Source organism: Capra hircus, chromosome 7 (genome assembly GCF_001704415.2).
Source record: "Capra hircus breed San Clemente chromosome 7, ASM170441v1, whole genome shotgun sequence".
Classification (NCBI taxonomy): domain Eukaryota; kingdom Metazoa; phylum Chordata; class Mammalia; order Artiodactyla; family Bovidae; genus Capra; species Capra hircus.
The window spans coordinates 68873834-68889549 of NC_030814.1; positions in this window are offsets into that span (position 1 = coordinate 68873834).

The following is a 15716-nucleotide window of genomic DNA, read 5'->3' on the forward strand; positions in this document are numbered from 1 at the left end:
TACTCTTGAATTTTAATGGAGATACTTAAAATGTAAATTATATATTTGTTTATAAATTTTTCAAGGAAGCTTAATCAGAAAGCGACTTTGTTTATATGAAGAAGTTTGGACTACTTTCAACTAAGCAAGCCAGTAAGTATTGAAAGCACTGATATCATAAAATGTACTAATCTTAATTATTTTTGTTTCAATTCACCACAAAAGAGGTTTAAGATAATTTATTCAGAATTAGCTACTTCTCTTCATGCTAAACAATGAAAAATCCAGGTATGCTGTTATCCAGGGAACCAAAAAAAAAAAAAATCTTTTCTTGACTGAAGTTAGATTAAGAGATAAAGTAATTTATACTAAAATGTGTATCAGTAAAAATTAAGAAAAAAAAATATGGTCTACTCAAATGCTTCTTCACTTTTATTTAGAGGTGTGAAGTACTTTATAAACCAAAAACTTATTATTATACAATTATAATGCAATTGATGTCACTTAAAAAATTGTGAAATGCTAGTAAAATGTAGTGAAATTGATAAAGACACCTGCTGATATTGCCTATGAACTATGGTTCTGGATTTATGGTGACTATTACATGGGCTTCAGTTTAGTTCATGTGCTCAGTTATGTCCAACTCTTTGCAACCCCATGGACTTCAGCATGTCAGGCCTCCCTGTCCAACACCAACTCCCGGAGTTTACCCAAACTCATGTCCATTGAGTTGGTGATGCCATCCAACCATCTCATCCTCTGTCATCCTCTTCTCCTCCTGCCCTCAATCTTTCCCGGCATCAGGGTCTTTTCCAATGAGTCAGAACTTCACATCAGGTGGCCAAAGTATTGGAGTTTCAGCTTCAGCATCAGTCCTTTCAATGAACACTCAAGACTGATCTCCTTTAGGATGAACGGATTGGATCTCCTTGCAGTCCAAGGGACTCTCAGGAATCTTCTAAAATACCACAGTTCAAAAGCATCAATTCTTCAGTGTTCAGCTTTCTTTATAGTCCAACTTTCACATCCATACATGACTACTAGAAAATCTATAGCCTTGAATAGACAGACCTTTGTTGGCAAAGTAATATCTCTGCTTTTTAATATGCAGTCTACATTGGTCATAACTTTCCTTCCAAGGAGTAAGTGTCTTAATTTCATGGCTACAGTCACCATCTGAAGTGATTTTGGAGCCCCCCAAAATAAAGTCAGCCACTGTTTCCACTGTTTCTCCATCTATTTACCATGAAGTGATGGGACTAGATTCCATGATCTTAGTTTTCTGAATGTTGACCTTTAAGCCAAAGTTTTCACTCTCCTCTTTCACTTTGATCAATAGGCTCTTTAGTTCTTCAATTTCTGCCATAAAGGTGGTGTCATCTGCATATCTGAGGTTATTGATATTTCTCCCGGCAATCTTGATTCCAGCTTGTGCTTCATCCAATCCAACGTTTCTCATTATGTATTCTGCATATAAGTTAAATAATCAGAGTGACAATATACAGCCTTGATGTACTCCTTTTCCTGTTTGGAACCACTCTGTTGTTCCTTGTGCAGTTCTAACTGTTGCTTCCTGACCTGCATACAGATTTCTCAATGGGAAGGTCAGGTGGTCTGGTATTCTCATCTCTCTCAGAATTTTTCCAGTTTATTGTGATCCAAACAGTCAATAAAGTAGAAATAGATGCTTTTCTAGAACTCTCTTGCTTTTTCCATGATCCAGTGGATATTGGCAATTTGATCTCTGGTTCCTCTGTCTTTTCTAACTCCAGCTTGAACATCTGGATATTCATGGTTCATGTATTGCTGAAGCCTGGCTTGGAGAATTTTGAGCATTACTTTACTAGCGTGTGAGATGAGTACAATTATGCAGTCGTTGAGCATTCTTTGGCATTGCCTTTCTTTGTAATTGGAATGAAAACTGACCTTTTCCAGTCCTGTTGCCACTGCTGTTTTCTAAATTTGCTGGCATATTGAGTGCAGCACTTTCACAGTATCATCTTTCAGGATTTGAAATAACTCCACTGGAATTCTATCACCTCCACTAGCTTTGTTCATAGTGATGCTTTCTAAGGCCCATTTGACTTCACATTCCAGGATGTCTGGCTCTAGGTGAGTGATTATAGCATTGTGATTATCTGGGTCATGAAGATCTTTTTTGTACAGTTCTTCTGTGTATTCTTGCCACTTCTTCTTAATATCTTCTGCTTCTGTGAGGTCCATACCATTTCTGTCCTTTATTGAGCCCATCTTTGCATGAAATGTTCCCTTTGTGTCTCTAATTTTCTTGAAGAGATCTCTAGTCTTTCCCATTCTAATGTTTTCCTCTATTTCTTTGCATTGATCACTGAGGAAGTTTTTCTTAACCCTTTTTGATATTCTTTGCTTTTCACTTCTCTTCTTTTCGCAGCTATTTGTATGGCCTCATTAGATGGCCATTTTGCTTTTTTTTTGCATTTATTTTCCATGGGGATGGTCTTGATCCCTGTCTCCTGTACAATGTCCTGAACCTCCGTCCATAGTTCATCAGATACTGTGTTTATCAGATCTAATCCCTTAAATCTATTTGTCACTTCCAATGTATAATCATAAGGGGTTTTTATTTAGGTCATACCTGACTGGTCTAGTGATTTTCCCTACTGTCTTCAATTTAAGTCTGAATTTGGCAATAAGGAGTTCATGATCTGAGCCACAGTCAGCTCCCAGTCTTGTTTTTCCTGACTGTATAGAGCTTATCCATTTTGGCTGCAAAGAACATAATCAATCTGATTTTGGTGTTGGGCATCTGCTGATGTCCATGTGTAGAGTCTTCTCTTGTGTTGCTGAAAAAGGGTGTTTGCTATGGCCAGTGTGTTTTCTTGGCAAAACTCTATTAGCTTTTGCCCTGCTTCATTCTGTATTCCAAGGCCAAATTTGCCTGTTACTCCAGGTATTTCTTGACTTCCTACTTTTGCATTCCAGTCCCCTATAATGAAAAGGACATATTTTTCAGGTGTTAGTTCTAAAAGGTCTTGTAGGTCTTCATAAAACCATTCAACTACAGCTTCTTCAGCATTACTGGTCAGGGCATAGACTTGGATTACCATGATATTGAATGGTTTGCATTGGAAATGAAAGAGATCATTGCATGGGCTTATCCTCAGCTAAACTGTGTTGTGAAGTATAGTTGAAAATAACTATGATACTCTATATAATAAAATACATGATGAATTTTATATGAATTAAAGCTATATTTCAGATATGAGAAGGTCTATTTGGCCATTACTGAAATAAGATATATATATATAGAAAAAAGCAAGAAAGTTGATGATAAACAAAATTCATTAACCAAGTGAAGAAAGATTCTTTGCATCTGCTCTGTATAGAGGAAATATCGTATCCAAGAATAGAATGCTTTAAAACAGTATACTCTGTTGTACAGCCATGTCTGACTGTTTGTGACGTCATGTGCTGTAGCCTGCCAGGCTCTTCTGTCCATGGGGATTCTCCAGGCAAGAACACTGGAGTGGGTTTCCTATTCCTCCTCCAGGGGATCTTCCCAAACCATGGATTGAACTAGGTCTCCTGCATTGCAGGCATTTTCTTTACCATTTAAGCCACCAAGATACCCCCTTAAAATAGTATAAGTAACATGAAATATAATCCCTAGGAGTAGAGATGCTTTCATGCAAGCACATTGTATAATCACATATAAACTGATTATATTGTATTAATGCTTTTTGGCAGTGTTGACTGCTCTTTGGATTGAAATCAGGTTTTTAGGTAATCATTTTAGGAAATGAGTGATGTAAGAGTTGATTAAGAAACAGAAAATTTAAAAGGAGTTTAAGGTCAAATGAGTGACTGCGCTGTTTAAAATACTGTTCAGCAAATATCGTAGAGTATGAAATGAACAACAGAAAGTAGTTTTGGACCTAAATGATAAATGCACTTTCTGAAAGGGAGGTGAGATGAGGGATTTGGAAGAGATAGGGCTTAATCTTATTGCAACATGCTTTGAATGTTCTCAAGTGATACTTGAAGAACAAACCTAACACTTAAGGACTGCAAATCTAAATAAAGGTTGTGGAGGATGGTCTTTTTTTTTTTCTACTTACTATAATTGTATACATATATACCTGTATGAAGAGTGATTATAAGACATTCATTACAAAATGGAATATATAATTAAGGTTAAAAAATAATGCCTAATGTTACCCATCTATGGACATATATGGATCATTTATATTTACAAATTCTGTTACATATATATGTATATATATATATATACAATTTGAATGATAATCCCTAGAAATAATCCAGGTAACTAACATTATATTTAGTTATAGTTATCCAATTTTTTATTTTTAGACATAAACTATGTATTATGCTTATGCTTTTAACTTTTGTATTTTGTTTTTTATTTCTTGTATATTTCATTAAATTCTTAGTAAAAACATAACAACATCTGAATAACCAAATACAGTGGTTTTGTGAGAATCAAATGCATTGTAGTATATAGAAACAACTTGAAAGTTATATAATCATGCAATTGTAGCATATGACAAGTGAGAAGAATATAAATGATCATGGCAAAGATATTAAGAAACATTCTAAAATTTATAGCTACAGTTCAGGGATATTATATATTTTAATTAACTGATGTTATGTTTTTCTCAAATGTAGCCTGTAATATCCTATGTTTTATTGTATGTGCTCTACATAAAAGATAGTTTCAGATAGTTAAATATTTCAGGGTTACATTTCTTATAAGTAGATGAACTAAAACTTTCAGTTCAGTTCAGTCACTCAATCGTGTCCAACTTTTTGAGAACCCATGAATTGCAGCACACCAGGCCTCCCTGTCCATCACCAACTCCTGGAGTTCACTCAGACTCACGTCCATCGAGTCAGTGATGCCATCCAGCCATCTCATCCTCGGTCGTCCCCTTCTCCTCCTGCCCCCAACCCCTCCCAGCATCAGAGTCTTTTCCAATGAGTCACCTCTTCGCATGAGGTGGCCAAAGTACTGGAGTTTCAGCTTTAGCATCATTCCGTCCAAAGAAATCCAAGGGCTGATCTCCTTCAGAAAGGACTGGTTAGATCTCCTTGCAGTCCAAGGGACTCTCAAGAGTCTTCTCCAACACCACAGTTCAAAAGCATCAATTCTTCGGTGCTCAGCCTTCTGCATGGTCCAACTTTCATATTCATACATGACCACAGGAAAAACCATAGCCTTGACTAGGCGGACCTTAGTCAGCACAGTAATGTCTCTACTTTTGAATATGCTATCTAGGTTGGTCACAACTTTTCTTCATTGTTAACCTAAGCTCTCTCTGGTGTGCTTGCACAATAAAGCAGAATGAACACATTCTTACTGCAAAACAAAATTTAGAGAACATATTCTTATAATTAGTTTCTGTCTTTGAAAATATTTGTTAATTAGTTATTTACCTAATAATTTTTATTCAGCATTGTAAAATTTCACTAAATAATAAGTAGAAACATACAAACATATAAGGACAAAATTTTATGTATGCATTCTAGATCTCTTTATATGGTAAAAATATTATTTTCAAACTGTATGATTTCAAAAATTGAAAATATGTTTTACTTGAATATTAAATACTACCATTCAAATTCCTAAGTCAGTTAACAAATATAAGTTGTAATGTACTCTTTTTCTCTTTTTAGTAGAGCCTACTGAAGAATTGATGTTTTTGAACTGTGGTATTGGAGAAGACTCTTGAGAGTCCCTTGGACTGCAAGGAGATCCAACCAGTCCTTTCTGAAGTAGATCAGCCCTTGGATTTCTTTGGAAGGAATGATGCTAAAGCTGAAGCTCCAGTACTCTGGCCGCCTCATGCAAAGAGTTGACTCATTGGAAAAGACTCTGATGCTGGGAGGGATTGGGGGCAGGAGGAGAAGGGGATGACAGAGAATGAGATGGCTGGATGGCATCACTGACTCGATGGACGTGAGTCTGAGTGAACTCCAGGAGTTGGTGATGGACAGGGAGGCCTGGCGTGCTGCGATTCATGGGGTCACAAAGAGTCAGATACGACTGAGCGACTGAACTGAACTGAACTGAACAAACGCTTGAAGGAATGTAAAATCTCATTGAAGTCTCCATGTAAGAAAACTGCATAGAAATACGCTTATCTAGACTCCAAATTGCTTCCCTTGTAGCTCAGTTGGTAAAGAATCAGCCTGCAATGCAGGAGAACCAGGTTCAATCCCTGAGTTAGGAAGATCCCTTGGAGTAGGAATGACAGCCTGCCCAGTATTCTTGCCTGGAGAAACCCATGGACAGAGGAGCCTTGCAGCCTACAGTCTATGGGGTAGCAAGAGTCGGACATAACTTAGTGACTAAATTACTACTACTAGATTCCAAAGGACACTCTTTCCAGTAATTTATTTCTGATCCTGTGAAAGCCATTTTACAATGCTACAGTTTCTCAGTAACTGATGGTAATCAAATTAATTCTTTTTTTTTTCAAATTAATTCTTATTATAACCATTTAGACTGATGTATGATCAGTCAATTTTTAGGAACTACAGTTGTCTTCCTGCAGCTAATGCATACAAATACCTCCCTATAAAATCAACCTGGTAATTTGGTTTACTGGTTTTCCAGCTCTAAATGTGATAAGTAAGGAACGTCATTTTGGGGAAAGGCCAGCATCTAAGTTTATTTTAGAAATCTTGAGAACAGAGGGAGAAATCCAAATTCCTGTGAAACCTGATAGAGAATGTCTTTGTGTTTTAAAGCAATGGTCCCCAACATTTTTGACATCAGGCACTAGTTTCAAGGAAGACAATTTTTCCATGGACCAGGACCTGATGGTTTTGGAATGATTCAAGTGCATTACATTTATTTTGCACTCTCTTTCTAATCTAATGCTGCTGCTTATCTGACAGGAGATACTGATCTGCAGCCCAGAGGTTGGGGACCCTAGCTTTCAAGAGTTTTTAAAGTCTAATCTGAAATGTCTTATAACATATCCAATAAAAGTAATTAAAGAGGCTTGTTAGATAAGTCCACGTTCTGATGCACTTCTGTAAAAAAGCACATCAGCTTTATGCTGAAATTAAGAATGATATTTCACTGAGAAGTTTTGATCAAGAGCGAGAAGAGTGTAGGCTTTGGTGGAAAATTCTCTATTATATAGACTCTAGAGGACTCTCTTCCATATTTTCCAATTTGATCACTATTTCACTGTACAGTTTGGATAACTCACTTTGTATCTTTGTGATTGAGACTACTTATTTTTTTAATAATAAAAATATAGTTTTAAAAACTGTATGCTTTATAAACTGCATGAATCACTAAAAAAGCATTTTTTTCAGTATTTCATTTCCAATTCTAAATATAAACATAGGGGGAAAATGGTTTGCAACAGAATTGATGTATATGAGTTTGCGTGAACTCCAGGAGTTGGTGATGGACTGGGAGGCCTGGCGTGCTGCAATCCATGGGGTTGCAAAGAGTCGGACACGACTGAGCGACTGAACTGAACTGAACTAACTAAACTTTAAGAAATGGTCCTATCTAATTCACTTTGAAACTTGTGCATCATTTGAATGGTTTTACTTGCTACACAGAATATGTATATCTATTATTTGAATTACAGTGACAATAATATGAATTTCCATTTGCAAATGAAATCTCTAGGCTCCTAGGTAAAGAGTATTTTATATTGGAAGCAAAATATAAATTATATTTCATTTATAAGCTTTAATGTATAAGGTTGTTCTGGGATCACGTGAAAATACCTTAAAGCTGGTATGTATGAGAAAAGAAAATATATATGAACATGAGTAAGACTTTGTGTTTCAAAACAGTTATCACATATATTCTTGACCTTCTACCATATATATAGAATTTCTATTTCAATGACAGCAATTTCTTTTTTCTTTCAATTTTTTGTGTTTGTCAATAAAAAGCAACTCATCCTTATTTCAGATATATCATCTCAAAATATATGAAATTTGAGGGACAAAATAGATAAGGATGTACTTCAGTTCAGTTGTTCAATCATATCCAACTCTTTGCGACCCCACGGACTGGATGTACTTATTTTGATAAATAGATAAATGGATAGATAGATAGATAGATTGAAGTAAAAAATAGCAACCCACTCCAGTGTTCTTGTCTGGAAAATTTCATGGACTGAGAATTCTGGCAGTCTACAGCACATGAGGCCACAAAGAGTCGAACATGACTGAGCGATGGATAGATGGGATTCTCCAGGCAAGAATACTGGAGTGGGTTACCATTTCCTTCTCCAGGGGATCTTCCCGACTCAGGGATCAAACCCAGGTTTCCCACACTAGAGGCAGACACTTTAACCTCTGAGCCACGAGGGAAGCCCAGATAGATACATAGATAGATAGAAAGAAAGAGAGATGGATCTGGGACTCCAGCCTTGCCAAATATATATTTAAAAAATCCGGCTAAAATTCAATATTCAAAAAAACAAAGGTCATGGCATCCAGTCTTAGCCCTTCATGGCAAATAGATGGGGAAAATATGGAAACAGTATTAGACTTCATTTTCTTAGGCTCCAAGATCAGTAAGGATGGTGACTGCAGCCATAAAATTAAGACACTTGCTCCTTAGAAGAATAGTTATGACAAACCTAGACAGTGTATTAAAAAGCAGAGACATCACTTTGCCAACAAAGGTCCATATAGTCAAAGCTATGGTTTTTCCAGCAGTCATGTATGGATGTTAGAGTTGGACTATAAAGAAAGCTAAGTGCCGAAGAACTGATGCTTCTGAGCTGTGTTTTTGGAGAAGTCTCTTGAGAGTCCCTTGGACTGCAAGGAGATCTATTGAGTCAATCCTAAAGGAAGTCAGTCCTGAATATTCGTTGGAAGAATTGATGCTGAAACCGAAACTCCAATACTTTGGCCACCTGATTCAAAGAACTGACTCATTTGAAAAGACCCTGATGCTGGGAAAGATTGAAGGCAGGAAGAGAAGGGGACAACAGAGGAAGAGATGGTTGGATGGCATCACCAACTCAAGTTTGAGCAAGCTCTGGGAGTTGGTGATGGACAGGGAAGCCTGGCATGCTGCAGTCCATGGGGTCACAAAGAGTCAAACACGACTGAGTGACTGAACTGAACTGACTGCATTATTGGACCTTGGGTTTCAAACAGTCATTTTTTTCCCCATGAGTAATCAGTATTAGTTTTCTGGGGGGACTGTGCTGGGTCTTTGTTGCTGAGCAGGCTTTCTCTAGTTGCACAGAGCAGGGACTACTCTCTAGCTGTGGCTGTGGTCTTTTCATTGTAGTGGCTTCTCTTGCGACATGGAGCTTGGGCTCTAAGGTGTTTGGGCCTCAATATTTGTGACATGTAGGTCAGTAGTTGTGGTGAACAGGCTTGGTTGCTCCTCAGCATGTGGGGTACTCCCAGACCAATGATCGCACACAGGTCTCCCTCACCAGCAGGTGGATTCTTAACCACTGAGTCACCAGGGGAGCCCCAGAAATTAGGTTTTAATGAGATCTGAACTAAAGTAGCTCCTCCAGGGATATCAGTTTTCCAGAGAATAGGACTCATTTGAGAAACAATATGGGTTATAATGGAAATCTCCTCTGGCTTAGGACTGAGAATGGTCCCTGTGGTCCAGAATGATGTTTTTCTTGGTGGATGCCTTCTTCACAAGGGTATCCAAATCAAGGTATTGTCTGGAGTTTAGTAAGAAAAGCCCTTCTGAAACAAGTCAATGGGACATTCAGGTGTGAGCAGGAACTGAATGAATAGATAAAATTCTCTAGCAAGCAGCTGAGAGTGTGAATGAAAAGCTTGGTTTTGGGCCATCCATTAACCCCCATTATCATATATGATTGGGAGAACAATGGTCCAGGGAAATCAGTCAGCACACGGTAGGTAACCTATGTATCTAATGAGAAAAAATTTTACTCCCTGCCACATCAAGGATTACCCAAGTATCCTCTAGTGAAATGATGGTTGTTTTGGGGGAGCCCATGGATGGTGCCAGGCCCCATCAGTCTTTGATCTTCATCAGTTTGGGAGCCCTGAATCCTCTTTGGGACTGAGGGCAGTCCTGATTCCAATGGTCTTTGTGGTGCCCTGAGGACAAAATAACAAGATGAGCATGAAGGGTCTCAGAATGTAGGAAGAGAGAAAAGCAGACTCTTATTGTCCCTCCTGACATGCTATAACCATTTTGGAATTTTTTAGCACTCCTGAGTAGCATAGTCTATCCCCCTCCAACCCCATATAAAGAAAGGTATTTGTCCTACTCTTCTCCTACTTCATATAGGGAATATATATGTAACTCATCCAATGAGCAAATGACTCACAAGACCCCTTACCCCATTCCTTTGTTCTGTGACTATAAAAGCAGATCAAAGACTCACATTCAGGGTTGGCTCTCCCTGATTGTTAGGAAGCTGACCTGCTTTACTGGAAGTGATTCCCCTCCTGCCCTTCACACAAATCCTGCTCTAATAAACTTTATTCTCCTTTCATTTTGCCTCATGTCTGGAAATTCTTTTCCAACCAATGCAGAGACTGTGACAGCCCTCTTATTTACATATCAAGAGGGATAGAGTCCTGGTGGATTTTTCTCATACAGAGGGCATTCAGTGGCCCTCCTTGTTGCATTTAAAACAAATCCCCTCTCAATTGGGTGGTGCCTCTGATCCATATTTTCTAGATCTGCCCCTGCATAAGTTTTACAAGGGAGGGTAACCCTGAGGTGGTACCAGGGCTAGGGCTATCTATCATAACTGTGCTTCTAGTCGTTGTCCTTGAATTTTAAAAATATAAGAAGAGAATGTGCTTCCAGGAAGTTAAGTGAGTGGACCTCCTTATTTCCTTTCACAGAAATAAGTCCTGACAGCAACTTGACAGGTAGTTTAATTGACTGGATCCATGATAGCCCTTGATTCTGGGGTAGGGAATTTGAAAAAAAAAAAAAAAGTGTTTACTTAAGCAGAAAAAAAAAGGGGGGCAGTAGGGTATTGCAGCCAACCAGCCATAAGAAAAGGTCTTTTCGGCAAACAAAACGGTGATGTCTCCATCTCTATTTGGTGAGCCTGGGATACCACTTGGATTAGTCAAGAAGAAAAACAGCCAGTGGGAATTAAAGTGATCTGCATCCAATGCCTCCATCCTTAAGAGAGAGAGGGAGGAGGAGGAGACCTAGACTCTGAGTCAACTAAGCAGATTATCTTTTAGCGCTCTCTGAGAAAGAAAAAAGAGAAACAAATAGAGTTGAAGGATAAGACTGGAACACAAGGCAACACAGTGATAATAATAGAATACAAAAGTCACCTTCAGAATTGGCCTTTGTGATTTTTAGCTTAGCATTGTTGGATCAGGCAAACAACAGGGTTAAAACCATCCTGTTGTGTTGTATTAGTTGCTCAGTTATGTCTGACTCCTTATGACCCCATGGACTGTAGCCCACCAGGCTCAGGTTAATAGGAGTTTGATCTGAAGGGAGCCAAACGAGGCTTACCTTTTCACAGAAGTAAAACCAAGACACCATCCGACCTGCTTGCAAAGCTGACAGGGAGGCTCAAGGATGAATGCACAGTCTAAGAAGTCAGAAGGGAACTAGAAAAGGAGGATATAAGAGAAATTCAGCCTGAAAATCTCCAGGAAAAGACAAGAAGTTATACAGCCATGACGCTTCGAAGACTAGAGATTTGAAAGCTTTTAAGAAAGGTGCTCGATCATGACCTCTGCACAGGGGTTAAATAAAGCATATGACCCTCTCAAGGGAATTGCACATCTGTGACCACTGTTCAGAACTGCAATGAGGTTGTGAACCCCAAGAGGCACCAGGGGAAGCCCAGGTCACAGATCTTATTGGGTACTCCTATAGTTCCCTTTTTGGGGCTCCCTGATGTGGTTCCAGTATCCTAGAACAAGGCTGAGACTAAGAACAAGTAGGGTCTGGAAATCAGGCTTGAGGAGCCACAGACAGAAAACTCATACAATCAGGTTGCTTATTACCTGCTTCACAGTCTTAATTTGGCAGTCTGAGTGATCATCTCAGTAGATCTTCTGGAGTCCAAAGAGATAGAGCAGTAGATCGAGGCAAGAAAGGCTTGGGGCTTGACATGCTCTTTCATAACTGGAGAGCTGGATTCCGCCAGATCCCCTAAGGGGCTACATGAATCTACACTGTTCAGGATGAGTCACAGCCCAATAGGCAAATCCAAATTATGCTCTTTGAGGTCCCTCTGTGTTAACCAGAAAGTGTTACAGGAGAAGGGTGAGCAAGATAATGATCATTTCCCAGGTCTTGGGCAAGTTCCTGGAATGGGCCACCAAGTGAAAATCTTTACACAGGAAAGAAATCAAGACCCAGAGAGATGGTATGGGGAGGGAGGAGGAGGGGGGTTCAGGATGCGGAACACATGTATACTTGTGGATACATGTTGATGTATGGCAAAACCAATACAATACTGTAAAGTAATTAACCTCCAATTAAAATGAATACATTTATTTTAAAAATAAAATAAAATTAAAATTAAAAAAAAAAGAGTGAGCCAACTTAAAGTGGGATAATTTGTATTTAGAAAGATATACCTAGGCAGAATGTGGACAGTTTCAGAAAGTGAGAGCAGCCCTAGGATATGGTTAGTTTTTAATGGGTTGGGGAATTTTGTACACTAACAAGTAAGAGGATTTTTTCAACTATTTGGGGAAAGGGGTAAGGGATGTCTAGGAACTGGGCCACTGCACACAGTTTGACCATTTATGGTCAGCCTTGGAATTGTCATGGTGCCTGAGGATGGTCAGTTAGATTGTTAATGTATGACAGCGAGCATATACTGAAGGTCAGTTCAGTTCAGTTCAGTTCAATCACTCAGTCGTGTCCTACTCTTTGCTACCCCATGAATCGCAGCACGCCAGGCCTCCCTATCCATCACCAACTCCCGGAGTTCACCCAGACTCACGTCCATCAAGTCAGTGATGCCATCCAGCCATCTCATCCTCTGTCGTCCCCTTCTCCTCCTGCCCCCAATCCCTCCCAGCATCAGAGTCTTTTCCAATGAGTCACCTCTTTGCATGAGGTGGCCAAAGTACTGGAGTTTCAGCTTTAGCATCATTCCTTCCAAAGAAATCCAAGGGCTGATCTCCCTCAGAAAGGACTGGTTAGATCTCCTTCAGTCCAAGGGTCTCTCAAGAGTCTTCTCCAACACCACAGTTCAAAAGCATCAATTCTTTGGTCCTCAGCCTTCTTCACGGTCCAACTCTCATATCCATACATGACCACAGGAAAAACCATACCTTGAATAGACGAACCTTTGTTGATAAAGTAATGTCTCTGCTTTTGAATATGCTATCTAGGTTTGTCATAACTTTTCTTCAAGGAGTAAGCGTCTTTTAATTTCATGGCTGCAATCACCATCTGCAGTGATTTTGGAGCCCAGAAAAATAAAGCCTGACACTGTTTCGACTGTTTCCCCATCTATTTCCCATGAAGTGATGGGACCGGATGCCATGATCTCCATTTTCTCAATATTGAGCTTTAAGCTAAATTTTCACTCTCCACTTTCACTTTCATCAAGAGGTTTTTTAGCTCCTCTTCACTTTCTGCCATAATGGTGGTGTCATCTGCATTTCTGAGGTTATTGATACTTCTCCCAGCAATCTTGATTCCAGCTTGTGCTTCTTCCAGCCCAGCGTTTCTCATGATGTACTCTGCATAGAAGTTAAATAAGCAGAGTGACAATATACAGCCTTGAAGTACTCCTTTTCCTATTTGGAGCCAGTCTGTTGTTCCATGTCCAGTTCTAACTGTTGCTTCCTGACCTGTATACAGATTTCTCAAGAGGCAGGTCAGGTGGTCTGCTATTCCCATCTCTTTCAGAATTTTCCACAGTTATTGTGATGCACACAAAGGCTTTGGCATAGCCAATAAAGCAGAAATAGATGTCTTTGTGGAACTCTCTTGCTTTTTCCATGATCCAGCAGATGTTGGCAATTTGATCTCTGGTTCCTCTGCCTTTTCTAAAACCAGCTTGAACATGTGGAAGTCACGGTTCACGTATTGCTGAAGCCTGGCTTGGAGAACTTTGAGCATTACTTTACTAGCATGTGAGATGAGTGCAATTGTGCGGTAGTTTGAGCATTGTTTGGCATTGCCTTTCTTTGGAATTGGAATGAAAACTGACCTTTTCCAGTCCTGTGGCCACTGCTGAGTTTTCCAAATTTGCTGGCATATTGAGTGCAGCACTTTCACAGCATCATCTTTCAGGATCCGAAATAACTCCACTGGAATTCCATCACCTCCACTATCTTTGTTCATAGTGATGCTTTCTAAGGCCCACTTGACTTCACATTCCAGGATGTCTGGCTCTAGATGAGTGATCACATCATCATGATTATCTGGGTCGTAAATATCTTTTTTGTACAGTTCTTCTGTGTATTCTTGCCACTTCTTCTTAATATCTTCTGCTTCTGTTGGGTCCATACCATTTCTGTCCTTTATTGAGCCTGTCTTTGCATGAAATGTTCCCTTGGTACCTCTAATTTTCTTGAAGAGATCTCTAGTCCTTCTCATTCTGTTATTTTCCTCTATTTCTTTGCACTGATCGCTGAGGAAGGCTTTCTTATCTCTTCTTGCTCTTCTTTGGAACTCTGCATTCAGATGTTTATATCTTTCCTTTTCTCCTTTGCTTTTTGCTTCTCTCCTTTTCACAGCTATTTGTAAGGCCTCCCCAGACAGCCGTTTTGCTTTTTTGCATTTCTTTTCCATGGGGATGGTCTTGATCCCTGTCTCCTGTACAATGTCATAAACCTCCATCCACAATTCATCAGGCTCTCTATCAGATCTAGTCCCTTAAATCTATTTCTCACTTCCACTGTATAATCATAAGGAATTTGATTTAGGTCATACCTGAATGGTCTAGTGATTTTCCCTACTTTCTTCAAATTAAATCTGAATTTGGCAATAAGAAGTTCACGATCTGAGCCACAGTCAGCTTCCGGTCTTGTTTTTCTTGACTGTATAGAGCTTTTCCATCTTTGGCTGCAAAGAATATAATCAATCTGATTTCGGTGTTGACCATCTGGTGATGCCCATGTGTAGTCTTCTCTTGTGTTATTGGAAGAGGGTGTTTGCTATGACCAGTGCATTTTCTTGGCCAAACTCTATTAGTCTTTGCCCTGCTTCATTCTGTATTCCAAGGCCAGATTTGCCTGTTACTCCTGGTGTTTCTTGACTTCCTACTTTTGCATTGCAGTCCCATATAATGAAAAGGACATCTTTTTGGGTTGGTAGTTTTAAAAGGTCTTGTAGGTCTTTATAGAACCATTCAACTTCAGCTTCTTCGGTGTTACTGGTTGGGGCAAAGACTTGGATTACTGTTATATTTCATGTTTTACCTTGGAAACGAACAGAGTTCATTCTGTCATCTTTGAGATTGCATCCAAGTACTGCATTTCAGACTCTTCTGTTGACCATGATGGCTATTCCATTTCTTCTAAGGGATTCCTGCCCACAGTAGTAGATATAATGGTCATCTGAGTTAAATTCACCCATTCCAGTCCATTTTAGTTTGCTGATTCTTAGAATGTCGACATTAACTCTTGCCATCTCCTGTTTGCCCACTTCCAATTTGCCTTGATTCATGGACCTGACATTCCAGATTCCTCTGCAATATTGCTCTTTATAGCATCGGACCTTGCTTCTATCACCAGTCACATCCACAACTGGGTATTGTTTTTGCTTTGGCTCCATCCCTTCATTCTTTCTG